Genomic DNA, 21262 nt, shown 5'->3' with positions numbered 1-21262 from the left:
ACTTCTTCCTTCAGGATGTTTCCATAGTGTAGTGGTTATCACGTTCGCCTAACACGCGAAAGGTCCCCAGTTCGAAACTGGGTGGAAACAAATTCTTATTTGGAAGGATCTTACATTGATCTGAAGTACTCCATCTCAAAATGTCTTCTACTAGAATTTGACTTGGCAAAAGTTATGGAGGTGACTTCTTTCATCAGGATGTTTCCATAGTGTAGTGGTTATCACGTTCGCCTCACACGCGAAAGGTCCCCAGTTCGAAACTGGGTGGAAACAAATTCTTATTTGGAGGGATCTTTCATTGATCTGAAGTACTTTATCTCAAGATGTCTTCTACTAGAATTTGACTTGCCAAAAGTCATGGAGGTGACTTCTTCCTTCAGGATGTTTCCATAGTGTAGTGGTTATCACGTTCGCCTAACACGCGAAAGGTCCCCAGTTCGAAACTGGGTGGAAACAGCTTCTTATTTGGAAGGATCTTGCATTGAGCTTTATATTTCTATCTTATGATGTCTTCAACTAGAGTTTGACTTGTGAAAAGTAATCGAGGTGACCTTTTTGTCAGGATGTTTCCATAGTGTAGTGGTTATCACGTTCGCTTTACACGCGAAAGGTCCCCAGTTCGAAACTGGGTGGAAACAAATTCTTATGGGGGCGACTGTTGGTTTCCTTGGCCAAAGTAAAGCTTCACTCTACTAATGAAGTATTCTTTAATTGAACTTCCTGTGTTACCATGTCAAACAGAAAACTTTCCACGAGTTTCCATAGTGTAGTGGTTATCACGTTCGCCTCACACGCGAAAAGTCCCCAGTTCGAAACTGGGTGGAAACAAATTCTTATTTGGAAGGATCTTGCATTTATCTGAAGTACTCCATCTCAAAATGTCTTCTACTAGAATTTGACTTGCCAAAAGTCATGGAGGTGACTTCTTCCTTCAGGATGTTTCCATAGTGTAGTGGTTATCACGTTCGCCTAACACGCGAAAGGTCCCCAGTTCGAAACTGGGTGGAAACAAATTCTTATTTGGAAGGATCTTACATTGATCTGAAGAACTCCATCTCAAAATGTCTTCTACTAGAATTTGACTTGGCAAAAGTTATGGAGGTGACTTCTTTCATCAGGATGTTTCCATAGTGTAGTGGTTATCATGTTCGCCTCACACGCGAAAGGTCCCCAGTTCGAAACTGGGTGGAAACAAATTCTTATTTGGAGGGTTCTTTCATTGATCTGAAGTACTTTATCTCAAGATGTCTTCTACTAGAATTTGACTTGCCAAAAGTCATGGAGGTGATTTCTTCCTTCAGGATGTTTCCATAGTGTAGTGGTTATCACGTTCGCCTAACACGCGAAAGGTCCCCAGTTCGCAACTGGGTGGAAACAGCTTCTTATTTGGAAGGATCTTGCATTTATCTGAAGTACTCCATCTCAAAATGTCTTCTACTAGAATTTGACTTGGTAAAAGTTATGGAGGTGACTACTTTCATCAGGATGTTTCCATAGTGTAGTGGTTATCACGTTCGCCTCACACGCGAAAGGTCCTCAGTTCGAAACTGGGTGGAAACAAATTCTTATTTGGAGGGATCTTTCATTGATCTGAAGTACTTTATCTCAAGATGTCTTCTACTAGATTTTGACTTGCCAAAAGTCATGGAGGTGACTTCTTCCTTCAAGATGTTTCCATAGTGTAGTGGTTATCACGTTCGCCTAACACGCGAAAGGTCCCCAGTTCGAAACTGAGTGGAAACAGCTTCTTATTTGGAAGGATCTTGCATTGAGGTTTATATTTCTATCTTATGATGTCTTCAACTAGATTTTGACTTATGAAAAGTAATCGAGGTGACCTTTTTGTCAGGATGTTTCCATAGTGTAGTGGTTATCACGTTCGCTTTACACGCGAAAGGTCCCCAGTTCGAAACTGGGTGGAAACAAATTCTTATGGGGGAGACTGTTAGTTTCCTTGGCCAAAGTAAAGCTTCACTCTACTAATGAAGTATTCTTTAATTGAACTTCCTGTGTTACCATGTCAAACAGAAAACTTTCCACGAGTTTCCATAGTGTAGTGGTTATCACGTTCGCCTCACACGCGAAAGGTCCCCAGTTCGAAACTGGGTGGAAACAAATTCTTATTTGGAAGGATCTTGCATTTATCTGAAGAACTCCATCTCAAAATGTCTTCTACTAGAATTTGACTTGCCAAAAGTCATGGAGGTGACTTCTTCCTTCAGGATGTTTCCATAGTGTAGTGGTTATCACGTTCGCCTAACACGCGAAAGGTCCCCAGTTCGAAACTGGGTGGAAACAAATTCTTATTTGGAAGGATCTTACATTGATCTGAAGAACTCCATCTCAAAATGTCTTCTACTAGAATTTGACTTGGCAAAAGTTATGGAGGTGACTTCTTTCATCAGGATGTTTCCATAGTGTAGTGGTTATCATGTTCGCCTCACACGCGAAAGGTCCCCAGTTCGAAACTGGGTGGAAACAAATTCTTATTTGGAGGGATCTTTCATTGATCTGAAGTACTTTATCTCAAGATGTCTTTTACTAGAATTTGACTTGCCAAAAGTCATGGAGGTGACTCCTTCCTTCAGGATGTTTCCATAGTGTAGTGGTTATCACGTTCGCCTAACACGCGAAAGGTCCCCAGTTCGAAACTGGTTGGAAACAAATTCTTATTTGGAAGGATCTTACATTGATCTGAAGTACTCCATCTCAAAATGTCTTCTACTAGAATTTGACTTGGCAAAAGTTATGGAGGTGACTTCTTTCATCAGGATGTTTCCATAGTGTAGTGGTTATCACGTTCGCCTCACACACGAAAGGTCCCCTGTTCGAAACTGGGTGGAAACAAATTCTTATTTGGAGGGATCTTTCATTGATCTGAAGTACTTTGTCTCAAGATGTCTTTTACTAGAATTTGACTTGCCAAAAGTCATGGAGGTGACATCTTCCTTCAGGATGTTTCCATAGTGTAGTGGTTATCACGTTCGCCTAACACGCGAAAGGTCCCTAGTTCGAAACTGGGTGGAAACAGCTTCTTATTTGGAAGGATCTTGCATTGAGCTTTATATTTCTATCTTATGATGTCTTCAACTACAGTTTGACTTGTGAAAAGTCATCGAGGTGACCTTTTTGTCAGGATGTTTCCATAGTGTAGTGGTTATCACGTTCGCTTTACACGCGAAAGGTCACCAGTTCGAAACTGGGTGGAAACAAATTCTTATGGGGGCGACTGTTAGTTTCCTTGGCCAAAGTAAAGCTTCACTCTACTAATGAAGTATTCTTTAATTGAACTTCCTGTGTTACCATGTCAAACAGAAAACTTTCCACGAGTTTCCATAGTGTAGTGGTTATCACGTTCGCCTCACACGCGAAAGGTCCCCAGTTCGAAACTGGGTGGAAACAAATTCTTATTTGGAAGGATCTTGCATTTATCTGAAGTACTCCATCTCAAAATGTCTTCTACTAGAATTTGACTTGGTAAAAGTTATGGAGGTGACTAATTTCATCAGGATGTTTCCATAGGGTAGTGGTTATCACGTTCGCCTCACACGCGAAAGGTCCTCAGTTTGAAACTGGGTGGAAACAAATTCTTATTTGGAAGGATCTTGCATTTATCTGAAGTACTTTATCTCTAGATGTCTTCTACTAGAATTTTACTTGCCAAAAATCATGGAGGTGACTTTTTCCTTCAGGATGTTTCTATAGTGTAGTGGTTATCACGTTCGCCTAACACGCGAAAGGTCCCCAGTTCGAAACTGGGTGGAAACAGCTTCTTATTTGGAAGGATCTTGCATTGAGCTTTATATTTCTATCTTATGATGTCTTCAACTAGAGATTGACTTGTGAAAAGTAATCGAGGTTACCTTTTTGTCAGGATGTTTCCATAGTGTAGTGGTTATCACGTTCGCTTTACACGCGAAAGGTCCCCAGTTCGAAACTGGGTGGAAACAAATTCTTATGGGGGCGACTGTTAGTTTCCTTGGCCAAAGTAAAGCTTCACTCTACTAATGAAGTATTCTTTAATTGAACTTCCTGTGTTACCATGTCAAACAGAAAACTTTCCACGAGTTTCCATAGTGTAGTGGTTATCACGTTCGCCTCACACGCGAAAGGTCCCCAGTTCGAAACTGGGTGGAAACAAATTCTTATTTGGAAGGATCTTGCATTTATCTGAAGTACTCCATCTCAAAATGTCTTCTACTAGAATTTGACTTGCCAAAAGTTATGGAGGTGACTTCTTTCATCAGGATGTTTCCATATTGTAGTGGTTATCACGTTCGCCTCACACGCGAAAGGTCCCCAGTTCGAAACTGGGTGGAACAAATTCTTATTTGGAGGGATCTTTCATTGATCTGAAGTACTTTATCTCAAGATGTCTTCTACTAGAATTTGACTTGCCAAAAGTCATGGAGGTGATTTCTTCCTTCAGGATGTTTCCATAGTGTAGTGGTTATCACGTTCGCCTAACACGCGAAAGGTCCCCAGTTCGAAACTGGGTGGAAACAGCTTCTTATTTGGAAGGATCTTGCATTTATCTGAAGTACTCCATCTCAAAATGTCTTCTACTAGAATTTGACTTGGTAAAAGTTATGGAGGTGACTACTTTCATCAGGATGTTTCCATAGTGTAGTGGTTATCACGTTCGCCTCACACGCGAAAGGTCCTCAGTTCGAAACTGGGTGGAAACAAATTCTTATTTGGAGGGATCTTTCATTGATCTGAAGTACTTTATCTCAAGATGTCTTCTACTAGATTTTGACTTGCCAAAAGTCATGGAGGTGACTTCTTCCTTCAAGATGTTTCCATAGTGTAGTGGTTATCACGTTCGCCTAACACGCGAAAGGTCCCCAGTTCGAAACTGGGTGGAAACAAATTCTTATTTGGAAGGATCTTACATTGATCTGAAGAACTCCATCTCAAAATGTCTTCTACTAGAATTTGACTTGGCAAAAGTTATGGAGGTGACTTCTTTCATCAGGATGTTTCCATAGTGTAGTGGTTATCATGTTCGCCTCACACGCGAAAGGTCCCCAGTTCGAAACTGGGTGGAAACAAATTCTTATTTGGAGGGATCTTTCATTGATCTGAAGTACTTTATCTCAAGATGTCTTTTACTAGAATTTGACTTGCCAAAAGTCATGGAGGTGACTCCTTCCTTCAGGATGTTTCCATAGTGTAGTGGTTATCACGTTCGCCTAACACGCGAAAGGTCCCCAGTTCGAAACTGGTTGGAAACAAATTCTTATTTGGAAGGATCTTACATTGATCTGAAGTACTCCATCTCAAAATGTCTTCTACTAGAATTTGACTTGGCAAAAGTTATGGAGGTGACTTCTTTCATCAGGATGTTTCCATAGTGTAGTGGTTATCACGTTCGCCTCACACGCGAAAGGTCCCCAGTTCGAAACTGGGTGGAAACAAATTCTTATTTGGAGGGATCTTTCATTGATCTGAAGTACTTTATCTCAAGATGTCTTTTACTAGAATTTGACTTGCCAAAAGTCATGGAGGTGATTTCTTCCTTCAGGATGTTTCCATAGTGTAGTGGTTATCACGTTCGCCTAACACGCGAAAGGTCCCCAGTTCGAAACTGGGTGGAAACAGCTTCTTATTTGGAAGGATCTTGCATTGAGCTTTATATTTCTATCTTATGATGTCTTCAACTAGAGTTTGACTTGTGAAAAGTAATCGAGGTGACCTTTTTGTCAGGATGTTTCCATAGTGTAGTGGTTATCACGTTCGCTTTACACGCGAAAGGTCCCCAGTTCGAAACTGGGTGGAAACAAATTCTTATGGGGGCGACTGTTAGTTTCCTTGGCCAAAGTAAAGCTTCACTCTACTAATGAAGTATTCTTTAATTGAACTTCCTGTGTTACCATGTCAAACAGAAAGCTTTCCACGAGTTTCCATAGTGTAGTGGTTATCACGTTCGCCTCACACGCGAAAGGTCCCCAGTTCGAAACTGGGTGGAAACAAATTCTTATTTGGAAGGATCTTGCATTTATCTGAAGTACTCCATCTCAAAATGTCTTCTACTAGAATTTGACTTGCCAAAAGTCATGGAGGTGACTTCTTCCTTCAGGATGTTTCCATAGTGTAGTGGTTATCACGTTCGCCTAACACGCGAAAGGTCCCCAGTTCGAAACTGGGTGGAAACAAATTCTTATTTGGAAGGATCTTACATTGATCTGAAGTACTCCATCTCAAAATGTCTTCTACTAGAATTTGACTTGGCAAAAGTTATGGAGGTGACTTCTTTCATCAGGATGTTTCCATAGTGTAGTGGTTATCACGTTCGCCTCACACGCGAAAGGTCCCCTGTTCGAAACTGGGTGGAAACAAATTCTTATTTGGAGGGATCTTTCATTGATCTGAAGTACTTTGTCTCAAGATGTCTTTTACTAGAATTTGACTTGCCAAAAGTCATGGAGGTGACATCTTCCTTCAGGATGTTTCCATAGTGTAGTGGTTATCACGTTCGCCTAACACGCGAAAGGTCCCTAGTTCGAAACTGGGTGGAAACAGCTTCTTATTTGGAAGGATCTTGCATTGAGCTTTATATTTCTATCTTATGATGTCTTCAACTAGAGTTTGACTTGTGAAAAGTAATCGAGGTGACCTTTTTGTCAGGATGTTTCCATAGTGTAGTGGTTATCACGTTCGCTTTACACGCGAAAGGTCACCAGTTCGAAACTGGGTGGAAACAAATTCTTATGGGGGCGACTGTTAGTTTCCTTGGCCAAAGTAAAGCTTCACTCTACTAATGAAGTATTCTTTAATTGAACTTCCTGTGTTACCATGTCAAACAGAAAACTTTCCACGAGTTTCCATAGTGTAGTGGTTATCACATTCGCCTCACACGCGAAAGGTCCCCAGTTCGAAACTGGGTGGAAACAAATTCTTATTTGGAAGGATCTTGCATTTATCTGAAGTACTCTATCTCAAAATGTCTTCTACTAGAATTTGACTTGGTAAAAGTTATGGAGGTGACTACTTTCATCAGGATGTTTCCATAGTGTAGTGGTTATCACGTTCGCCTCACACGCGAAAGGTCCTCAGTTCGAAACTGGGTGGAAACAAATTCTTATTTGGAGGGATCTTTCATTGATCTGAAGTACTTTATCTCAAGATGTCTTTTACTAGAATTTGACTTGCCAAAAGTCATGGAGGTGACTTCTTCCTTCAGGATGTTTCCATAGTGTAGTGGTTATCACGTTCGCCTAACACGCGAAAGGTCCCCAGTTCGAAACTGGGTGGAAACAGCTTCTTATTTGGAAGGATCTTGCATTGAGCTTTATATTTCTATCTTATGATGTCTTCAACTAGAGATTGACTTGTGAAAAGTAATCGAGGTTACCTTTTTGTCAGGATGTTTCCATAGTGTAGTGGTTATCACGTTCGCTTTACACGCGAAAGGTCCCCAGTTCGAAACTGGGTGGAAACAAATTCTTATGGGGGCGACTGTTAGTTTCCTTGGCCAAAGTAAAGCTTCACTCTACTAATGAAGTATTCTTTAATTGAACTTCCTGTGTTACCATGTCAAACAGAAAACTTTCCACGAGTTTCCATAGTGTAGTGGTTATCACGTTCGCCTCACACGCGAAAGGTCCCCAGTTCGAAACTGGGTGGAAACAAATTCTTATTTGGAAGGATCTTGCATTTATCTGAAGTACTCCATCTCAAAATGTCTTCTACTAGAATTTGACTTGCCAAAAGTTATGGAGGTGACTTCTTTCATCAGGATGTTTCCATATTGTAGTGGTTATCACGTTCGCCTCACACGCGAAAGGTCCCCAGTTCGAAACTGGGTGGAACAAATTCTTATTTGGAGGGATCTTTCATTGATCTGAAGTACTTTATCTCAAGATGTCTTCTACTAGAATTTGACTTGCCAAAAGTCATGGAGGTGATTTCTTCCTTCAGGATGTTTCCATAGTGTAGTGGTTATCACGTTCGCCTAACACGCGAAAGGTCCCCAGTTCGAAACTGGGTGGAAACAGCTTCTTATTTGGAAGGATCTTGCATTTATCTGAAGTACTCCATCTCAAAATGTCTTCTACTAGAATTTGACTTGGTAAAAGTTATGGAGGTGACTACTTTCATCAGGATGTTTCCATAGTGTAGTGGTTATCACGTTCGCCTCACACGCGAAAGGTCCTCAGTTCGAAACTGGGTGGAAACAAATTCTTATTTGGAGGGATCTTTCATTGATCTGAAGTACTTTATCTCAAGATGTCTTCTACTAGATTTTGACTTGCCAAAAGTCATGGAGGTGACTTCTTCCTTCAAGATGTTTCCATAGTGTAGTGGTTATCACGTTCGCCTAACACGCGAAAGGTCCCCAGTTCGAAACTGGGTGGAAACAAATTCTTATTTGGAAGGATCTTACATTGATCTGAAGAACTCCATCTCAAAATGTCTTCTACTAGAATTTGACTTGGCAAAAGTTATGGAGGTGACTTCTTTCATCAGGATGTTTCCATAGTGTAGTGGTTATCATGTTCGCCTCACACGCGAAAGGTCCCCAGTTCGAAACTGGGTGGAAACAAATTCTTATTTGGAGGGATCTTTCATTGATCTGAAGTACTTTATCTCAAGATGTCTTTTACTAGAATTTGACTTGCCAAAAGTCATGGAGGTGACTCCTTCCTTCAGGATGTTTCCATAGTGTAGTGGTTATCACGTTCGCCTAACACGCGAAAGGTCCCCAGTTCGAAACTGGTTGGAAACAAATTCTTATTTGGAAGGATCTTACATTGATCTGAAGTACTCCATCTCAAAATGTCTTCTACTAGAATTTGACTTGGCAAAAGTTATGGAGGTGACTTCTTTCATCAGGATGTTTCCATAGTGTAGTGGTTATCACGTTCGCCTCACACGCGAAAGGTCCCCAGTTCGAAACTGGGTGGAAACAAATTCTTATTTGGAGGGATCTTTCATTGATCTGAAGTACTTTATCTCAAGATGTCTTTTACTAGAATTTGACTTGCCAAAAGTCATGGAGGTGATTTCTTCCTTCAGGATGTTTCCATAGTGTAGTGGTTATCACGTTCGCCTAACACGCGAAAGGTCCCCAGTTCGAAACTGGGTGGAAACAGCTTCTTATTTGGAAGGATCTTGCATTGAGCTTTATATTTCTATCTTATGATGTCTTCAACTAGAGTTTGACTTGTGAAAAGTAATCGAGGTGACCTTTTTGTCAGGATGTTTCCATAGTGTAGTGGTTATCACGTTCGCCTCACACGCGAAAGGTCCCCAGTTCGAAACTGGGTGGAAACAAATTCTTATTTGGAAGGATCTTGCATTTATCTGAAGTACTCCATCTCAAAATGTCTTCTACTAGAATTTGACTTGCCAAAAGTCATGGAGGTGACTTCTTCCTTCAGGATGTTTCCATAGTGTAGTGGTTATCACGTTCGCCTAACACGCGAAAGGTCCCCAGTTCGAAACTGGGTGGAAACAAATTCTTATTTGGAAGGATCTTACATTGATCTGAAGTACTCCATCTCAAAATGTCTTCTACTAGAATTTGACTTGGCAAAAGTTATGGAGGTGACTTCTTTCATCAGGATGTTTCCATAGTGTAGTGGTTATCACGTTCGCCTCACACGCGAAAGGTCCCCTGTTCGAAACTGGGTGGAAACAAATTCTTATTTGGAGGGATCTTTCATTGATCTGAAGTACTTTGTCTCAAGATGTCTTTTACTAGAATTTGACTTGCCAAAAGTCATGGAGGTGACATCTTCCTTCAGGATGTTTCCATAGTGTAGTGGTTATCACGTTCGCCTAACACGCGAAAGGTCCCTAGTTCGAAACTGGGTGGAAACAGCTTCTTATTTGGAAGGATCTTGCATTGAGCTTTATATTTCTATCTTATGATGTCTTCAACTAGAGTTTGACTTGTGAAAAGTAATCGAGGTGACCTTTTTGTCAGGATGTTTCCATAGTGTAGTGGTTATCACGTTCGCTTTACACGCGAAAGGTCACCAGTTCGAAACTGGGTGGAAACAAATTCTTATGGGGGCGACTGTTAGTTTCCTTGGCCAAAGTAAAGCTTCACTCTACTAATGAAGTATTCTTTAATTGAACTTCCTGTGTTACCATGTCAAACAGAAAACTTTCCACGAGTTTCCATAGTGTAGTGGTTATCACATTCGCCTCACACGCGAAAGGTCCCCAGTTCGAAACTGGGTGGAAACAAATTCTTATTTGGAAGGATCTTGCATTTATCTGAAGTACTCTATCTCAAAATGTCTTCTACTAGAATTTGACTTGGTAAAAGTTATGGAGGTGACTACTTTCATCAGGATGTTTCCATAGTGTAGTGGTTATCACGTTCGCCTCACACGCGAAAGGTCCTCAGTTCGAAACTGGGTGGAAACAAATTCTTATTTGGAGGGATCTTTCATTGATCTGAAGTACTTTATCTCAAGATGTCTTCTACTAGATTTTGACTTGCCAAAAGTCATGGAGGTGACTTCTTCCTTCAAGATGTTTCCATAGTGTAGTGGTTATCACGTTCGCCTAACACGCGAAAGGTCCCCAGTTCGAAACTGGGTGGAAACAGCTTCTTATTTGGAAGGATCTTGCATTGAGCTTTATATTTCTATCTTATGATGTCTTCAACTAGAGATTGACTTGTGAAAAGTAATCGAGGTGACCTTTTTGTCAGGATGTTTCCATAGTGTAGTGGTTATCACGTTCGCCTCACACGCGAAAGGTCCCCAGTTCGAAACTGGGTGGAAACAAATTCTTATTTGGAAGGATCTTGCATTTATCTGAAGTACTCCATCTCAAAATGTCTTCTACTAGAATTTGACTTGCCAAAAGTCATGGAGGTGACTTCTTCCTTCAGGATGTTTCCATAGTGTAGTGGTTATCACGTTCGCCTAACACGCGAAAGGTCCCCAGTTCGAAACTGGGTGGAAACAAATTCTTATTTGGAAGGATCTTACATTGATCTGAAGTACTCCATCTCAAAATGTCTTCTACTAGAATTTGACTTGGCAAAAGTTATGGAGGTGACTTCTTTCATCAGGATGTTTCCATAGTGTAGTGGTTATCACGTTCGCCTCACACGCGAAAGGTCCCCTGTTCGAAACTGGGTGGAAACAAATTCTTATTTGGAGGGATCTTTCATTGATCTGAAGTACTTTGTCTCAAGATGTCTTTTACTAGAATTTGACTTGCCAAAAGTCATGGAGGTGACATCTTCCTTCAGGATGTTTCCATAGTGTAGTGGTTATCACGTTCGCCTAACACGCGAAAGGTCCCTAGTTCGAAACTGGGTGGAAACAGCTTCTTATTTGGAAGGATCTTGCATTGAGCTTTATATTTCTATCTTATGATGTCTTCAACTAGAGTTTGACTTGTGAAAAGTAATCGAGGTGACCTTTTTGTCAGGATGTTTCCATAGTGTAGTGGTTATCACGTTCGCTTTACACGCGAAAGGTCACCAGTTCGAAACTGGGTGGAAACAAATTCTTATGGGGGCGACTGTTAGTTTCCTTGGCCAAAGTAAAGCTTCACTCTACTAATGAAGTATTCTTTAATTGAACTTCCTGTGTTACCATGTCAAACAGAAAACTTTCCACGAGTTTCCATAGTGTAGTGGTTATCACATTCGCCTCACACGCGAAAGGTCCCCAGTTCGAAACTGGGTGGAAACAAATTCTTATTTGGAAGGATCTTGCATTTATCTGAAGTACTCTATCTCAAAATGTCTTCTACTAGAATTTGACTTGGTAAAAGTTATGGAGGTGACTACTTTCATCAGGATGTTTCCATAGTGTAGTGGTTATCACGTTCGCCTCACACGCGAAAGGTCCTCAGTTCGAAACTGGGTGGAAACAAATTCTTATTTGGAGGGATCTTTCATTGATCTGAAGTACTTTATCTCAAGATGTCTTCTACTAGATTTTGACTTGCCAAAAGTCATGGAGGTGACTTCTTCCTTCAAGATGTTTCCATAGTGTAGTGGTTATCACGTTCGCCTAACACGCGAAAGGTCCCCAGTTCGAAACTGGGTGGAAACAGCTTCTTATTTGGAAGGATCTTGCATTGAGCTTTATATTTCTATCTTATGATGTCTTCAACTAGAGATTGACTTGTGAAAAGTAATCGAGGTGACCTTTTTGTCAGGATGTTTCCATAGTGTAGTGGTTATCACGTTCGCTTTACACGCGAAAGGTCCCCAGTTCGAAACTGGTTGGAAACAAATTCCTATTGGGGCGACTGTTTGTTTCCTTGGCCAAAGTACAGCTTCACTCTACTAATAAAGTATTCTTTAATTGAACTTCCTGTGTTACCATGTCAAACAGAAAACTTTCCATGAGTTTCCATAGTGTAGTGTTTATCACGTTCGCCTCACACGCGAAAGGTCCCCAGTTCGAAACTGGGTGGAAACAAATTCTTATTTGGAGGGATCTTTCATTGATCTGAAGTACTTTATCTCAAGATGTCTTTTACTAGAATTTGACTTGCCAAAAGTCATGGAGGTGACTTCTTCCTTCAGGATGTTTCCATAGTGTAGTGGTTATCACGTTCGCCTAACACGCGAAAGGTCCCCAGTTCGAAACTGGGTGGAAACAAATTCTTATTTGGAAGGATCTTACATTGATCTGAAGCACTCCATCTCAAAATGTCTTCTACTAGAATTTGACTTGGCAAAAGTTATGGAGGTGACTTCTTTCATCAGGATGTTTCCATAGTGTAGTGGTTATCATGTTCGCCTCACACGCGAAAGGTCCCCAGTTCGAAACTGGGTGGAAATAAATTCTTATTTGGAGGGATCTTTCATTGATCTGAAGTACTTTATCTCAAGATGTCTTTTACTAGAATTTGACTTGCCAAAAGTCATGGAGGTGACTTCTTCCTTCAGGATGTTTACATAGTGTAGTGGTTATCACGTTCGCCTAACACGCGAAAGGTCCCCAGTTCGAAACTGGGTGGAAACAGCTTCTTATTTGGAAGGATCTTGCATTGAGCTTTATATTTCTATCTTATGATGTCTTCAACTAGAGTTTGACTTGTGAAAAGTAATCGAGGTGACCTTTTTGTCAGGATGTTTCCATAGTGTAGTGGTTATCACGTTCGCTTTACACGCGAAAGGTCCCCAGTTCGAAACTGGGTGGAAACAAATTCTTATGGGGGCGACTGTTAGTTTCCTTGGCCAAAGTAAAGCTTCACTCTACTAATGAAGTATTCTTTAATTGAACTTCCTGTGTTACCATGTCAAACAGAAAACTTTCCACGAGTTTCCATAGTGTAGTGGTTATCAAGTTCGCCTAACACGCGAAAGGTCCCCAGTTCGAAACTGGGTGGAAACAGCTTCTTATTTGGAAGGATCTTGCATTGAGCTTTATATTTCTATCTTATGATGTCTTCAACTAGAGTTTGACTTGTGAAAAGTAATCGAGGTGACCTTTTTGTCAGGATGTTTCCATAGTGTAGTGGTTATCACGTTCGCCTAACACGCGAAAGGTCCCCAGTTCGAAACTGGGTGGAAACAAATTCTTATTTGGAAGGATCTTACATTGATCTGAAGTATTCCATCTCAAAATGTCTTCTACTAGAATTTGACTTGGCAAAAGTTATGGAGGTGACTTCTTTCATCAGGATGTTTCCATAGTGTAGTGGTTATCACGTTCGCCTCACACGCGAAAGGTCCCCAGTTCGAAACTGGGTGGAAACAAATTCTTATTTGGAGGGATCTTTCATTGATCTGAAGTACTTTATCTCAAGATGTCTTTTACTAGAATTTGACTTGCCAAAAGTCATGGAGGTGACTTCTTCCTTCAGGATGTTTCCATAGTGTAGTGGTTATCACGTTCGCCTAACACGAGAAAGGTCCCCAGTTCGAAACTGGGTGGAAACAGCTTCTTATTTGGAAGGATCTTGCATTGAGCTTTATATTTCTATCTTATGATGTCTTCAACTAGAGTTTGACTTGTGAAAAGTAATCGAGGTGACCTTTTTGTCAGGATGTTTCCATAGTGTAGTGGTTATCACGTTCGCTTTACACGCGAAAGGTCCCCAGTTCAAAACTGGGTGGAAACAAATTCTTATGGGGGCGACTGTTAGTTTCCTTGGCCAAAGTAAAGCTTCACTCTACTAATGAAGTATTCTTTAATTGAACTTCCTGTGTTACCATGTCAAACAGAAAACTTTCCACGAGTTTCCATAGTGTAGTGGTTATCACATTCGCCTCACACGCGAAAGGTCCCCAGTTCGAAACTGGGTGGAAACAAATTCTTATTTGGAAGGATCTTGCATTTATCTGAAGTACTCCATCTCAAAATGTCTTCTACTAGAATTTGACTTGGCAAAAGTTATGGAGGTGACATCTTCCTTCAGGATGTTTCCATAGTGTAGTGGTTATCACGTTCGCCTAACACGCGAAGGCCAGCCGCGTATAGGTGTAACGGAGAAACAGCCAATCAAATTGAAGCCTTAATCTGACGTGCGCATATCATTATCTATTTTATTATTTAATTATTTACTTGAAAGGCACAGGTTCAAATCCCGTCAGGAACATTATGAAGTATGAAAAAAATGAGTAGAAAGCATTGAAAATAATCATTCTTTAAAGAAATTTGCAACTGTAAATGTAAAATATAACTTAATATTTTATATAATTTGTTTTTGATGGAAGAAATGCTGCTCCTTCAGCACAGTAAAATACTGCAATAATAATAACAATAATAATAATAATAATATAATGCAACATTGCAGAGGAGAGTACTTTTCCAGTTATTCTCTTATTTTTTGTTTAATTATCATTAATGTCTTCCAGAAGAAAAAAGAAAGGCAAAGTATTTCAGAAGCAAGGTTCCATTTTATTTGTGAACAAGTTATAAATTACAGATAGTAAACAGTTATGAACAACATTGATTAAAAAAAACAGCATTCTGTGTGTGTGTGTGCGTGAGAGGCAGTGTGTGTGCATGTGTGTGTCTAATCCTGTGTGTGTGTGTGCGTGTGAAGGTGTCCGTGCGTGACAGCGTGTGTGTGTGTGTGTGTGTGTGTGTGTGTGTGTGTGTGTGATAAAATCATCTCTAAAAAATAATAAAAGTTGGTAAATTAAAGATTTAAGTTATGGTTATTGGATTTTGCAGACGCTTTTGTCCAAAGCGACACACACATACATAAACAACATAATATTTAAAATTTAACAGGGAACAGATTAGAATGTTGGTCAAACTATAATAAGGAGAATAACAATACTAAACAACAATGACAATTCAATCAATAGCCTAATAAAATAAGTAATGAAAATGAGGGGAAAAGCGAAAATAAACAATAATGTCCATTCCATCAATAATATAAAAAAAACAATGACATGGTAAGACCATATTAAGGATTATATTAAGTGATATAAGTTGGTAAATTAAAGGTTTAAGTTATGGATATGATTATGGGATTTTGCAGACGCCTTTGTCCAAAGCGACACACACATACATAAACAACATAATATTTAAAATTTAACAGGGAACAGATTAGAATGTTGGTCAAACTATAATAAGGAGAATAACAATACTACTATAAAAAAAACAATGACATGGTAAGGCTATATTAAGGATTATATTAAGTGATACAAAAAATTACAGAACATTGGAGAACAGCATACTATGACTAAATGAACATCAGCTGAAGAAGGCAAAGTGTGTGTGTGTGTGTGTGTGTGTGTGTGTGTGTGTGTGTGTGTGTGTGTGCGTGTGCCTGTGTGCCTGTGTGTGTGTGTGTGTGTGCCTGTGTGCGTGTGTGTGGGTCGGCTGCTTCTGGACGATACACTTAGACACCAGGGTTGTGCACAATTCGAATTGCAATTCTGCTTCCTGTTTGCTACCTCATTTGAAATGCAAGTAAAATTCAAGAATTAAATTGGAATTTAAGAGCCAGTTTCAATTCCATTCTGGAATTTTGCACAAGCCTGTTAGACACTGCTGCTGGCCCTGGGTCCGCTGTTGCTGGGCGATACACTGACACTGCTGGTGGCCCTGGGTCCGCTGCTGATCCAGCGCCATTGCTGCTGGATCCTGGGTGCGCTGCTGTCACTGCTGATGCTGCTGGGCCCTGGGTCAGCTCATGTTGGACGATACACTGCCGATGCTGCTGGGCCCTGGGTCGGCTGCTGTCAGACGATACACCGCCACTGCTGAACCGGCCGCTGCTGTCAGACGATACACCGCCACTGCTGCTGGGCTGTGGGTCCACTGCTGCTGGACGATACGTTGCCGATGCTGCTTGGTTCTGGGTCGCCCCCGCTGAGCCCGTCTGCAGTGCCTGGTCAAGGTGCCACCACAGTCCTCTCTGTCTCCCTCTGTGTTCTGACGGACCTGTACAGATAATTAAATGTCACCATTTATGTACAGTCCTTAAAGCGGGTAACTGACCACAGCGTTGTGCTAAAACATTTGACCTACCATTGGGAGAGTGCCCTTTGATTTAGCTCACACAGCTGTATCGGCACCCGACCCATCAGCCTGCGCACATCACGCTCTGGGGTCGCCTCCTTTCAGTGCCACTGTGTCCCTTGCCTCCATGCACACCCTGTCCACCCTCTTGATCTTCTAGCTAGGTAGTGGTCCCCTTCTGGCAGTACTCAAGGGCCAGTTCTGCTGCAGCGGAGAGCCACAGGGTCAGTTGGGAGGACGAGGGCTCAAACCTAAAGGGGGACACAGACGCAACTTTCTACGAGGAAAAGACAAACAATTTAAATCACACCATACAGAATCCATTTTGAAGACACACACAGATCCCTGGAGTTGTAATAATAGCCTATCACTATTAGTTTGATAGTGGTGTACTCATTAACACACATAAAAAATCAGGTGTTCTGTTTACATATCTAAAGCATACTTAGACTTCGAATTTCGATTTCACAATGTAGTAAAAACATCTAGAGGGTCTAAACATGCTAGCCAGATTATCTGATGAGGGCTTAAATACATTTACAGAGACCACCAGCCCTTGTAAAAGTAGTAAACAAAAATAGTCCATTCATCACTGTTTTTAGCATGGAATTCCCGGTTGACATGTTTACACTTCAAAAGCATATTTACACCTCAAATTCCAACTCCAAACTGTTGTAACACCATCTCTATGGTCTTAAGAAGTGAGCTAGGGTGTCTGATCACGTTTTTAAAGTATTTCCAGTGATCGTCAGGTCTTTACAGTGGCGATTGGTAGCTCATTCGTTTTCAATGCATTTAGCTGCTAGCATGCTAATCGTGGTTGATATTCTAACGCATCTAAAGCATATTTGCACTTTACATTTCGAGTCCACACAGTAGCAGTACATTCTCCAAGGTCTCAACATGTAAAACCAATAGTCTGATCGCATTTTAAACGCATTTCAGAGAGATCGAACCTAGCTACTTGAATGTAAACAAGCGGTGCTAGCCTAGCCAATTGGTGGCAGAGAATTAGTGTCAGTACGGCGCTAACAAGATATTATCACGTAAAATCATGAATATCAGACAAAGTATCCAAAAATATAGCGAGTTTCATTCATTGGATAGCACGTAATTAGACCAAACTTACCTGAGAGTAAAAAGTCAGTCCGATATCTGTCATCAGTAACGCCGACCACAACAAATGATTCAAAGATGGCTGCCAATATTTTTTAAAAAGCAGCTCAACAGCGCAACAGCGCCAAAATGCGTAGTGGACAAAAGCATATTGCATCCGTAGTGTTAAGAACTACCATAGAGAATGAATGGGAAAAGTTAAGAAAGTTAAGCTTAACTATCCACGGCTCCCGCGCGAAAGGTCCCCAGTTCGAAACTGGGTGGAAACAGCTTCTTATTTGGAAGGATCTTGCATTTATCTGAAGTACTCCATCTCAAAATGTCTTCTACTAGAATTTGACTTGGTAAAAGTTATGGAGGTGACTACTTTCATCAGGATGTTTCCATAGTGTAGTGGTTATCACGTTCGCCTCACACGCGAAAGGTCGTCATTTCGAAACTGGGTGGAAACAAATTCTTATTTGGAGGGATCTTTCATTGATCTGAAGTACTTTATCTCAAGATGTCTTCTACTAGATTTTGACTTGCCAAAAGTCATGGAGGTGACTTCTTCCTTCAAGATTTTTCCATAGTGTAGTGGTTATCACGTTCGCCTAACACGCGAAAGGTCCCCAGTTCGAAACTGGGTGGAAACAGCTTCTTATTTGGAAGGATCTTGCATTGAGGTTTATATTTCTATCTTATGATGTCTTCAACTAGATTTTGACTTGTGAAAAGTAATCGAGGTGACCTTTTTGTCAGGATGTTTCCATAGTGTAGTGGTTATCACGTTCGCTTTACACGCGAAAGGTCCCCAGTTCGAAACTGGGTGGAAACAGCTTCTTATTTGGAAGGATCTTGCATTTATCTGAAGTACTCCATCTCAAAATGTCTTCTACTAGAATTTGACTTGGCAAAAGTTATGGAGGTGACTTCTTTCATCAGGATGTTTCCATAGTGTTTTGGTTATCACGTTCGCCTCACACGCGAAAGGTCCCCAGTTCGAAACTGGGTGGAAACAAATTCTTATTTGGAGGGATCTTTCATTGATCTGAAGTACTTTATCTCAAGATGTCTTTTACTAGAATTTGACTTGCCAAAAGTCATGGAGGTGACATCTTCCTTCAGGATGTTTCCATAGTGTAGTGGTTATCACGTTCGCCTAACACGCGAAATGTCCCCAGTTCGAAACTGGGTGGAAACAAATTCTTATTTGGAAGGATCTTACATTGATCTGAAGTACTCCATCTCAAAATGTCTTCTACTAGAATTTGACTTGGCAAAAGTTATGGAGGTGACTTCTTTCATCAGGATGTTTCCATAGTGTAGTGGTTATCACGTTCGCCTCACACGCGAAAGGTCCCCAGTTCGAAACTGGGTGGAAACAAATTCTTATTTGGAGGGATCTTTCATTGATCTGAAGTACTTTATCTCAAGATGTCTTTTACTAGAATTTGACTTGCCAAAAGTCATGGAGGTGACGTCTTCCTTCAGGATTTTTCCATAGTGTAGTGGTTATCACGTTCGCCTAACACGCGAAAGGTCCCCAGTTCGAAACTGGGTGGAAACAGCTTCTTATTTGGAAGGATCTTGCATTGAGCTTTATATTTCTATCTTATGATGTCTTCAACTAGAGTTTGACTTGTGAAAAGTAATCGAGGTGACCTTTTTGTCAGGATGTTTCCATAGTGTAGTGGTTATCACGTTCGCTTTACACGCGAAAGGTCCCCAGTTCGAAACTGGGTGGAAACAAATTCTTATGGGGGCAACTGTTAGTTTCCTTGGCCAAAGTAAAGCTTCACTCTACTAATGAAGTATTCTTTAATTGAACTTCCTGTGTTACCATGTCAAACAGAAAACTTTCCACGAGTTTCCATAGTGTAGTGGTTATCACGTTCGCCTCACACGCGAAAAGTCCCCAGTTCGAAACTGGGTGGAAACAAATTCTTATTTGGAAGGATCTTGCATTTATCTGAAGTACTCCATCTCAAAATGTCTTCTACTAGAATTTGACTTGCCAAAAGTCATGGAGGTGACTTCTTCCTTCAGGATGTTTCCATAGTGTAGTGGTTATCACGTTCGCCTAACGCGCGAAAGGTCCCCAGTTCGAAACTGGGTGGAAACAAATTCTTATTTGGAAGGATCTTACATTGATCTGAAGTACTCCATCTCAAAATGTCTTCTACTAGAATTTGACTTGGCAAAAGTTATGGAGGTGACTTCTTTCATCAGGATGTTTCCATAGTGTAGTGGTTATCACGTTCGCCTCACACGCGAAAGGTCCCCAGTTCAAAACTGGGTGGAAACAAATTCTTATTTGGAGGGATCTTTCATTGATCTGAAGTACTTTATCTCAAGATGTCTTTTACTAGAATTTGACTTGCCAAAAGTCATGGAGGTGACTTCTTCCTTCAGGATGTTTCCATAGTGTAGTGGTTATCACGTTCGCCTAACACGCGAAAGGTCCCAAGTTCGAAACTGGGTGGAAACATCTTCTTATTTGGAAGGATCTTGCATTGAGCTTTATATTTCTATCTTATGATGTCTTCAACTAGAGTTTGACTTGTGAAAAGTCATCGAGGTGACCTTTTTGTCAGGATGTTTCCGTAGTGTAGTGGTTATCACGTTCGCTTTACACGCGAAAGGTCTCCAGTTCGAAACTGGGTGGAAACAAATTCTTATGGGGGCGACTGTTAGTTTCCTTGGCCAAAGTAAAGCTTCACTCTACTAATGAAGTATTCTTTAATTGAACTTCCTGTGTTACCATGTCAAACAGAAAACTTTCCACGAGTTTCCATAGTGTAGTGGTTATCACGTTCGCCTCACACGCGAAAGGTCCCCAGTTCAAAACTGGGTGGAAACAAATTCTTATTTGGAGGGATCTTTCATTGATCTGAAGTACTTTATCTCAAGATGTCTTTTACTAGAATTTGACTTGCCAAAAGTCATGGAGGTGACTTCTTCCTTCAGGATGTTTCCATAGTGTAGTGGTTATCACGTTCGCCTAACACGCGAAAGGTCCCCAGTTCGAAACTGGGTGGAAACAAATTCTTATTTGGAAGGATCTTACATTGATCTGAAGTACTCCATCTCAAAATGTCTTCTACTAGAATTTGACTTGGCAAAAGTTATGGAGGTGACTTCTTTCATCAGGATGTTTCCATAGTGTAGTGGTTATCACGTTCGCCTCACACGCGAAAGGTCCCCACTTCGAAACTGGGTGGAAACATACGACTCTTGACTTAGCGGGTTTTCACTCTTGGCCCCTTAGTGGCAGTATGGGAGAATGACAGTCTGTTACATTTTCCATCACATATGACTCTTGAGTTAGCGCGTATTCACTCTTGGCCCCTTAGTGGCAGTATGGGAGAATGACAGTCTGTTACATTTTCCATCACATACGAGTCTTGAGTTAGCGCTTTTTCAGTCTTGGCCCCTTAGTGGCAGTATGGGAGAATGACAGTCTGTTACATGTTCATCACATATGACTCTTGAGTTAGCGCCTGGAGGTTTGCTAGGGCCGGAATCATATACGAACCCGCAGGTATACCATGGGTTTGAGATTTTTTCGGCTCTGCTTAAGGCTTTAACCCTTGCGAGGTTAGCTTAAGTGGGGCACAGTGCACCAGTACTTATCGGTGCTTAAGCCTGGTTTTCCGTGGGGGGGGTGGTACCCAGAGGGGGGGGGTGTTTGCCACTTTGTGTTGCGGGCTTAGCATAGAGGGTGTTAGCTAGTTTGATAAAAAAAGTTG

The 21262-nt window shown here is 41.0% G+C and overlaps 1 long non-coding RNA gene and 94 other non-coding genes across 95 annotated transcripts; 94 read left to right on the top strand and 1 right to left on the bottom strand.

The window, feature by feature from the left end:
• The first annotated feature begins 17 nt into the window (after positions 1 to 17).
• Positions 18 to 90, top strand: trnav-aac. The gene has a single exon. It is a non-coding gene; the product is annotated as a tRNA-Val (tRNA).
• A 110-nt stretch (positions 91 to 200) lies between these two features.
• Positions 201 to 273, top strand: trnav-cac. Its single transcript has one exon. It is a non-coding gene; the product is annotated as a tRNA-Val (tRNA).
• A 110-nt stretch (positions 274 to 383) lies between these two features.
• On the top strand, positions 384 to 456 carry trnav-aac. Its single transcript has one exon. It is a non-coding gene; the product is annotated as a tRNA-Val (tRNA).
• A 109-nt stretch (positions 457 to 565) lies between these two features.
• trnav-uac lies at positions 566 to 638 on the top strand. The gene has a single exon. It is a non-coding gene; the product is annotated as a tRNA-Val (tRNA).
• A 117-nt stretch (positions 639 to 755) lies between these two features.
• Positions 756 to 828, top strand: trnav-cac. The gene has a single exon. It is a non-coding gene; the product is annotated as a tRNA-Val (tRNA).
• Positions 829 to 938: 110 nt separating this feature from the next.
• trnav-aac lies at positions 939 to 1011 on the top strand. The gene has a single exon. It is a non-coding gene; the product is annotated as a tRNA-Val (tRNA).
• A 110-nt stretch (positions 1012 to 1121) lies between these two features.
• On the top strand, positions 1122 to 1194 carry trnav-cac. Its single transcript has one exon. It is a non-coding gene; the product is annotated as a tRNA-Val (tRNA).
• Positions 1195 to 1304: 110 nt separating this feature from the next.
• Positions 1305 to 1377, top strand: trnav-aac. Its single transcript has one exon. It is a non-coding gene; the product is annotated as a tRNA-Val (tRNA).
• A 110-nt stretch (positions 1378 to 1487) lies between these two features.
• trnav-cac lies at positions 1488 to 1560 on the top strand. The gene has a single exon. It is a non-coding gene; the product is annotated as a tRNA-Val (tRNA).
• Positions 1561 to 1670: 110 nt separating this feature from the next.
• trnav-aac lies at positions 1671 to 1743 on the top strand. The gene has a single exon. It is a non-coding gene; the product is annotated as a tRNA-Val (tRNA).
• Positions 1744 to 1852: 109 nt separating this feature from the next.
• trnav-uac lies at positions 1853 to 1925 on the top strand. Its single transcript has one exon. It is a non-coding gene; the product is annotated as a tRNA-Val (tRNA).
• A 117-nt stretch (positions 1926 to 2042) lies between these two features.
• On the top strand, positions 2043 to 2115 carry trnav-cac. Its single transcript has one exon. It is a non-coding gene; the product is annotated as a tRNA-Val (tRNA).
• Positions 2116 to 2225: 110 nt separating this feature from the next.
• On the top strand, positions 2226 to 2298 carry trnav-aac. Its single transcript has one exon. It is a non-coding gene; the product is annotated as a tRNA-Val (tRNA).
• Positions 2299 to 2408: 110 nt separating this feature from the next.
• Positions 2409 to 2481, top strand: trnav-cac. The gene has a single exon. It is a non-coding gene; the product is annotated as a tRNA-Val (tRNA).
• Positions 2482 to 2591: 110 nt separating this feature from the next.
• trnav-aac lies at positions 2592 to 2664 on the top strand. The gene has a single exon. It is a non-coding gene; the product is annotated as a tRNA-Val (tRNA).
• Positions 2665 to 2774: 110 nt separating this feature from the next.
• On the top strand, positions 2775 to 2847 carry trnav-cac. The gene has a single exon. It is a non-coding gene; the product is annotated as a tRNA-Val (tRNA).
• Positions 2848 to 2957: 110 nt separating this feature from the next.
• Positions 2958 to 3030, top strand: trnav-aac. The gene has a single exon. It is a non-coding gene; the product is annotated as a tRNA-Val (tRNA).
• A 109-nt stretch (positions 3031 to 3139) lies between these two features.
• On the top strand, positions 3140 to 3212 carry trnav-uac. The gene has a single exon. It is a non-coding gene; the product is annotated as a tRNA-Val (tRNA).
• Positions 3213 to 3329: 117 nt separating this feature from the next.
• Positions 3330 to 3402, top strand: trnav-cac. Its single transcript has one exon. It is a non-coding gene; the product is annotated as a tRNA-Val (tRNA).
• Positions 3403 to 3512: 110 nt separating this feature from the next.
• Positions 3513 to 3585, top strand: trnav-cac. The gene has a single exon. It is a non-coding gene; the product is annotated as a tRNA-Val (tRNA).
• Positions 3586 to 3695: 110 nt separating this feature from the next.
• On the top strand, positions 3696 to 3768 carry trnav-aac. Its single transcript has one exon. It is a non-coding gene; the product is annotated as a tRNA-Val (tRNA).
• A 109-nt stretch (positions 3769 to 3877) lies between these two features.
• On the top strand, positions 3878 to 3950 carry trnav-uac. Its single transcript has one exon. It is a non-coding gene; the product is annotated as a tRNA-Val (tRNA).
• A 117-nt stretch (positions 3951 to 4067) lies between these two features.
• Positions 4068 to 4140, top strand: trnav-cac. Its single transcript has one exon. It is a non-coding gene; the product is annotated as a tRNA-Val (tRNA).
• A 109-nt stretch (positions 4141 to 4249) lies between these two features.
• On the top strand, positions 4250 to 4323 carry trnav-cac. The gene has a single exon. It is a non-coding gene; the product is annotated as a tRNA-Val (tRNA).
• Positions 4324 to 4432: 109 nt separating this feature from the next.
• trnav-aac lies at positions 4433 to 4505 on the top strand. Its single transcript has one exon. It is a non-coding gene; the product is annotated as a tRNA-Val (tRNA).
• Positions 4506 to 4615: 110 nt separating this feature from the next.
• Positions 4616 to 4688, top strand: trnav-cac. The gene has a single exon. It is a non-coding gene; the product is annotated as a tRNA-Val (tRNA).
• A 110-nt stretch (positions 4689 to 4798) lies between these two features.
• On the top strand, positions 4799 to 4871 carry trnav-aac. Its single transcript has one exon. It is a non-coding gene; the product is annotated as a tRNA-Val (tRNA).
• A 110-nt stretch (positions 4872 to 4981) lies between these two features.
• Positions 4982 to 5054, top strand: trnav-cac. Its single transcript has one exon. It is a non-coding gene; the product is annotated as a tRNA-Val (tRNA).
• Positions 5055 to 5164: 110 nt separating this feature from the next.
• Positions 5165 to 5237, top strand: trnav-aac. The gene has a single exon. It is a non-coding gene; the product is annotated as a tRNA-Val (tRNA).
• Positions 5238 to 5347: 110 nt separating this feature from the next.
• trnav-cac lies at positions 5348 to 5420 on the top strand. The gene has a single exon. It is a non-coding gene; the product is annotated as a tRNA-Val (tRNA).
• A 110-nt stretch (positions 5421 to 5530) lies between these two features.
• trnav-aac lies at positions 5531 to 5603 on the top strand. Its single transcript has one exon. It is a non-coding gene; the product is annotated as a tRNA-Val (tRNA).
• Positions 5604 to 5712: 109 nt separating this feature from the next.
• On the top strand, positions 5713 to 5785 carry trnav-uac. The gene has a single exon. It is a non-coding gene; the product is annotated as a tRNA-Val (tRNA).
• A 117-nt stretch (positions 5786 to 5902) lies between these two features.
• Positions 5903 to 5975, top strand: trnav-cac. The gene has a single exon. It is a non-coding gene; the product is annotated as a tRNA-Val (tRNA).
• Positions 5976 to 6085: 110 nt separating this feature from the next.
• On the top strand, positions 6086 to 6158 carry trnav-aac. Its single transcript has one exon. It is a non-coding gene; the product is annotated as a tRNA-Val (tRNA).
• Positions 6159 to 6268: 110 nt separating this feature from the next.
• Positions 6269 to 6341, top strand: trnav-cac. Its single transcript has one exon. It is a non-coding gene; the product is annotated as a tRNA-Val (tRNA).
• Positions 6342 to 6451: 110 nt separating this feature from the next.
• On the top strand, positions 6452 to 6524 carry trnav-aac. Its single transcript has one exon. It is a non-coding gene; the product is annotated as a tRNA-Val (tRNA).
• A 109-nt stretch (positions 6525 to 6633) lies between these two features.
• trnav-uac lies at positions 6634 to 6706 on the top strand. The gene has a single exon. It is a non-coding gene; the product is annotated as a tRNA-Val (tRNA).
• Positions 6707 to 6823: 117 nt separating this feature from the next.
• Positions 6824 to 6896, top strand: trnav-cac. Its single transcript has one exon. It is a non-coding gene; the product is annotated as a tRNA-Val (tRNA).
• A 110-nt stretch (positions 6897 to 7006) lies between these two features.
• trnav-cac lies at positions 7007 to 7079 on the top strand. The gene has a single exon. It is a non-coding gene; the product is annotated as a tRNA-Val (tRNA).
• Positions 7080 to 7189: 110 nt separating this feature from the next.
• Positions 7190 to 7262, top strand: trnav-aac. The gene has a single exon. It is a non-coding gene; the product is annotated as a tRNA-Val (tRNA).
• A 109-nt stretch (positions 7263 to 7371) lies between these two features.
• Positions 7372 to 7444, top strand: trnav-uac. The gene has a single exon. It is a non-coding gene; the product is annotated as a tRNA-Val (tRNA).
• A 117-nt stretch (positions 7445 to 7561) lies between these two features.
• On the top strand, positions 7562 to 7634 carry trnav-cac. The gene has a single exon. It is a non-coding gene; the product is annotated as a tRNA-Val (tRNA).
• Positions 7635 to 7743: 109 nt separating this feature from the next.
• On the top strand, positions 7744 to 7817 carry trnav-cac. Its single transcript has one exon. It is a non-coding gene; the product is annotated as a tRNA-Val (tRNA).
• Positions 7818 to 7926: 109 nt separating this feature from the next.
• On the top strand, positions 7927 to 7999 carry trnav-aac. Its single transcript has one exon. It is a non-coding gene; the product is annotated as a tRNA-Val (tRNA).
• Positions 8000 to 8109: 110 nt separating this feature from the next.
• Positions 8110 to 8182, top strand: trnav-cac. Its single transcript has one exon. It is a non-coding gene; the product is annotated as a tRNA-Val (tRNA).
• A 110-nt stretch (positions 8183 to 8292) lies between these two features.
• Positions 8293 to 8365, top strand: trnav-aac. The gene has a single exon. It is a non-coding gene; the product is annotated as a tRNA-Val (tRNA).
• Positions 8366 to 8475: 110 nt separating this feature from the next.
• On the top strand, positions 8476 to 8548 carry trnav-cac. Its single transcript has one exon. It is a non-coding gene; the product is annotated as a tRNA-Val (tRNA).
• A 110-nt stretch (positions 8549 to 8658) lies between these two features.
• trnav-aac lies at positions 8659 to 8731 on the top strand. The gene has a single exon. It is a non-coding gene; the product is annotated as a tRNA-Val (tRNA).
• A 110-nt stretch (positions 8732 to 8841) lies between these two features.
• On the top strand, positions 8842 to 8914 carry trnav-cac. Its single transcript has one exon. It is a non-coding gene; the product is annotated as a tRNA-Val (tRNA).
• Positions 8915 to 9024: 110 nt separating this feature from the next.
• Positions 9025 to 9097, top strand: trnav-aac. The gene has a single exon. It is a non-coding gene; the product is annotated as a tRNA-Val (tRNA).
• Positions 9098 to 9206: 109 nt separating this feature from the next.
• Positions 9207 to 9279, top strand: trnav-cac. Its single transcript has one exon. It is a non-coding gene; the product is annotated as a tRNA-Val (tRNA).
• A 110-nt stretch (positions 9280 to 9389) lies between these two features.
• Positions 9390 to 9462, top strand: trnav-aac. The gene has a single exon. It is a non-coding gene; the product is annotated as a tRNA-Val (tRNA).
• A 110-nt stretch (positions 9463 to 9572) lies between these two features.
• Positions 9573 to 9645, top strand: trnav-cac. The gene has a single exon. It is a non-coding gene; the product is annotated as a tRNA-Val (tRNA).
• A 110-nt stretch (positions 9646 to 9755) lies between these two features.
• Positions 9756 to 9828, top strand: trnav-aac. The gene has a single exon. It is a non-coding gene; the product is annotated as a tRNA-Val (tRNA).
• A 109-nt stretch (positions 9829 to 9937) lies between these two features.
• trnav-uac lies at positions 9938 to 10010 on the top strand. The gene has a single exon. It is a non-coding gene; the product is annotated as a tRNA-Val (tRNA).
• A 117-nt stretch (positions 10011 to 10127) lies between these two features.
• On the top strand, positions 10128 to 10200 carry trnav-cac. The gene has a single exon. It is a non-coding gene; the product is annotated as a tRNA-Val (tRNA).
• A 110-nt stretch (positions 10201 to 10310) lies between these two features.
• On the top strand, positions 10311 to 10383 carry trnav-cac. The gene has a single exon. It is a non-coding gene; the product is annotated as a tRNA-Val (tRNA).
• Positions 10384 to 10493: 110 nt separating this feature from the next.
• Positions 10494 to 10566, top strand: trnav-aac. The gene has a single exon. It is a non-coding gene; the product is annotated as a tRNA-Val (tRNA).
• A 109-nt stretch (positions 10567 to 10675) lies between these two features.
• On the top strand, positions 10676 to 10748 carry trnav-cac. The gene has a single exon. It is a non-coding gene; the product is annotated as a tRNA-Val (tRNA).
• Positions 10749 to 10858: 110 nt separating this feature from the next.
• trnav-aac lies at positions 10859 to 10931 on the top strand. Its single transcript has one exon. It is a non-coding gene; the product is annotated as a tRNA-Val (tRNA).
• A 110-nt stretch (positions 10932 to 11041) lies between these two features.
• Positions 11042 to 11114, top strand: trnav-cac. The gene has a single exon. It is a non-coding gene; the product is annotated as a tRNA-Val (tRNA).
• A 110-nt stretch (positions 11115 to 11224) lies between these two features.
• On the top strand, positions 11225 to 11297 carry trnav-aac. Its single transcript has one exon. It is a non-coding gene; the product is annotated as a tRNA-Val (tRNA).
• Positions 11298 to 11406: 109 nt separating this feature from the next.
• Positions 11407 to 11479, top strand: trnav-uac. Its single transcript has one exon. It is a non-coding gene; the product is annotated as a tRNA-Val (tRNA).
• A 117-nt stretch (positions 11480 to 11596) lies between these two features.
• trnav-cac lies at positions 11597 to 11669 on the top strand. Its single transcript has one exon. It is a non-coding gene; the product is annotated as a tRNA-Val (tRNA).
• Positions 11670 to 11779: 110 nt separating this feature from the next.
• On the top strand, positions 11780 to 11852 carry trnav-cac. The gene has a single exon. It is a non-coding gene; the product is annotated as a tRNA-Val (tRNA).
• Positions 11853 to 11962: 110 nt separating this feature from the next.
• On the top strand, positions 11963 to 12035 carry trnav-aac. Its single transcript has one exon. It is a non-coding gene; the product is annotated as a tRNA-Val (tRNA).
• Positions 12036 to 12144: 109 nt separating this feature from the next.
• Positions 12145 to 12217, top strand: trnav-uac. The gene has a single exon. It is a non-coding gene; the product is annotated as a tRNA-Val (tRNA).
• A 117-nt stretch (positions 12218 to 12334) lies between these two features.
• On the top strand, positions 12335 to 12407 carry trnav-cac. Its single transcript has one exon. It is a non-coding gene; the product is annotated as a tRNA-Val (tRNA).
• Positions 12408 to 12517: 110 nt separating this feature from the next.
• On the top strand, positions 12518 to 12590 carry trnav-aac. Its single transcript has one exon. It is a non-coding gene; the product is annotated as a tRNA-Val (tRNA).
• A 110-nt stretch (positions 12591 to 12700) lies between these two features.
• On the top strand, positions 12701 to 12773 carry trnav-cac. The gene has a single exon. It is a non-coding gene; the product is annotated as a tRNA-Val (tRNA).
• Positions 12774 to 12883: 110 nt separating this feature from the next.
• On the top strand, positions 12884 to 12956 carry trnav-aac. The gene has a single exon. It is a non-coding gene; the product is annotated as a tRNA-Val (tRNA).
• Positions 12957 to 13065: 109 nt separating this feature from the next.
• On the top strand, positions 13066 to 13138 carry trnav-uac. The gene has a single exon. It is a non-coding gene; the product is annotated as a tRNA-Val (tRNA).
• A 117-nt stretch (positions 13139 to 13255) lies between these two features.
• trnav-aac lies at positions 13256 to 13328 on the top strand. Its single transcript has one exon. It is a non-coding gene; the product is annotated as a tRNA-Val (tRNA).
• Positions 13329 to 13437: 109 nt separating this feature from the next.
• trnav-aac lies at positions 13438 to 13510 on the top strand. The gene has a single exon. It is a non-coding gene; the product is annotated as a tRNA-Val (tRNA).
• Positions 13511 to 13620: 110 nt separating this feature from the next.
• Positions 13621 to 13693, top strand: trnav-cac. The gene has a single exon. It is a non-coding gene; the product is annotated as a tRNA-Val (tRNA).
• A 110-nt stretch (positions 13694 to 13803) lies between these two features.
• On the top strand, positions 13804 to 13876 carry trnav-aac. The gene has a single exon. It is a non-coding gene; the product is annotated as a tRNA-Val (tRNA).
• Positions 13877 to 13985: 109 nt separating this feature from the next.
• On the top strand, positions 13986 to 14058 carry trnav-uac. Its single transcript has one exon. It is a non-coding gene; the product is annotated as a tRNA-Val (tRNA).
• A 117-nt stretch (positions 14059 to 14175) lies between these two features.
• trnav-cac lies at positions 14176 to 14248 on the top strand. Its single transcript has one exon. It is a non-coding gene; the product is annotated as a tRNA-Val (tRNA).
• Positions 14249 to 15751: 1503 nt separating this feature from the next.
• On the bottom strand, positions 15752 to 17762 carry LOC121681861. Its single transcript, XR_006022325.1, has 3 exons — positions 17545 to 17762; positions 16425 to 16692; positions 15752 to 16337 (listed from the first exon to the last, which is right to left on the bottom strand). It is a non-coding gene; the product is annotated as an uncharacterized LOC121681861 (long non-coding RNA).
• Positions 17763 to 17910: 148 nt separating this feature from the next.
• Positions 17911 to 17983, top strand: trnav-cac. The gene has a single exon. It is a non-coding gene; the product is annotated as a tRNA-Val (tRNA).
• Positions 17984 to 18093: 110 nt separating this feature from the next.
• On the top strand, positions 18094 to 18166 carry trnav-aac. Its single transcript has one exon. It is a non-coding gene; the product is annotated as a tRNA-Val (tRNA).
• Positions 18167 to 18275: 109 nt separating this feature from the next.
• On the top strand, positions 18276 to 18348 carry trnav-uac. Its single transcript has one exon. It is a non-coding gene; the product is annotated as a tRNA-Val (tRNA).
• A 110-nt stretch (positions 18349 to 18458) lies between these two features.
• trnav-cac lies at positions 18459 to 18531 on the top strand. The gene has a single exon. It is a non-coding gene; the product is annotated as a tRNA-Val (tRNA).
• A 110-nt stretch (positions 18532 to 18641) lies between these two features.
• Positions 18642 to 18714, top strand: trnav-aac. The gene has a single exon. It is a non-coding gene; the product is annotated as a tRNA-Val (tRNA).
• A 110-nt stretch (positions 18715 to 18824) lies between these two features.
• On the top strand, positions 18825 to 18897 carry trnav-cac. The gene has a single exon. It is a non-coding gene; the product is annotated as a tRNA-Val (tRNA).
• Positions 18898 to 19007: 110 nt separating this feature from the next.
• Positions 19008 to 19080, top strand: trnav-aac. Its single transcript has one exon. It is a non-coding gene; the product is annotated as a tRNA-Val (tRNA).
• Positions 19081 to 19189: 109 nt separating this feature from the next.
• trnav-uac lies at positions 19190 to 19262 on the top strand. The gene has a single exon. It is a non-coding gene; the product is annotated as a tRNA-Val (tRNA).
• Positions 19263 to 19379: 117 nt separating this feature from the next.
• On the top strand, positions 19380 to 19452 carry trnav-cac. The gene has a single exon. It is a non-coding gene; the product is annotated as a tRNA-Val (tRNA).
• A 110-nt stretch (positions 19453 to 19562) lies between these two features.
• Positions 19563 to 19635, top strand: trnav-aac. The gene has a single exon. It is a non-coding gene; the product is annotated as a tRNA-Val (tRNA).
• A 110-nt stretch (positions 19636 to 19745) lies between these two features.
• On the top strand, positions 19746 to 19818 carry trnav-cac. Its single transcript has one exon. It is a non-coding gene; the product is annotated as a tRNA-Val (tRNA).
• Positions 19819 to 19928: 110 nt separating this feature from the next.
• Positions 19929 to 20001, top strand: trnav-aac. Its single transcript has one exon. It is a non-coding gene; the product is annotated as a tRNA-Val (tRNA).
• A 109-nt stretch (positions 20002 to 20110) lies between these two features.
• On the top strand, positions 20111 to 20183 carry trnav-uac. Its single transcript has one exon. It is a non-coding gene; the product is annotated as a tRNA-Val (tRNA).
• A 117-nt stretch (positions 20184 to 20300) lies between these two features.
• Positions 20301 to 20373, top strand: trnav-cac. Its single transcript has one exon. It is a non-coding gene; the product is annotated as a tRNA-Val (tRNA).
• Positions 20374 to 20483: 110 nt separating this feature from the next.
• trnav-aac lies at positions 20484 to 20556 on the top strand. Its single transcript has one exon. It is a non-coding gene; the product is annotated as a tRNA-Val (tRNA).
• A 110-nt stretch (positions 20557 to 20666) lies between these two features.
• trnav-cac lies at positions 20667 to 20739 on the top strand. Its single transcript has one exon. It is a non-coding gene; the product is annotated as a tRNA-Val (tRNA).
• Positions 20740 to 21262: the final 523 nt, after the last annotated feature.

The sequence above is a fragment of the Alosa sapidissima genome, chromosome 14 (genome assembly GCF_018492685.1).
Source record: "Alosa sapidissima isolate fAloSap1 chromosome 14, fAloSap1.pri, whole genome shotgun sequence".
Classification (NCBI taxonomy): domain Eukaryota; kingdom Metazoa; phylum Chordata; class Actinopteri; order Clupeiformes; family Clupeidae; genus Alosa; species Alosa sapidissima.
Note: the sequence above shows the minus strand (reverse complement) of the source record. Positions and strands in the feature narration are given on the sequence as shown.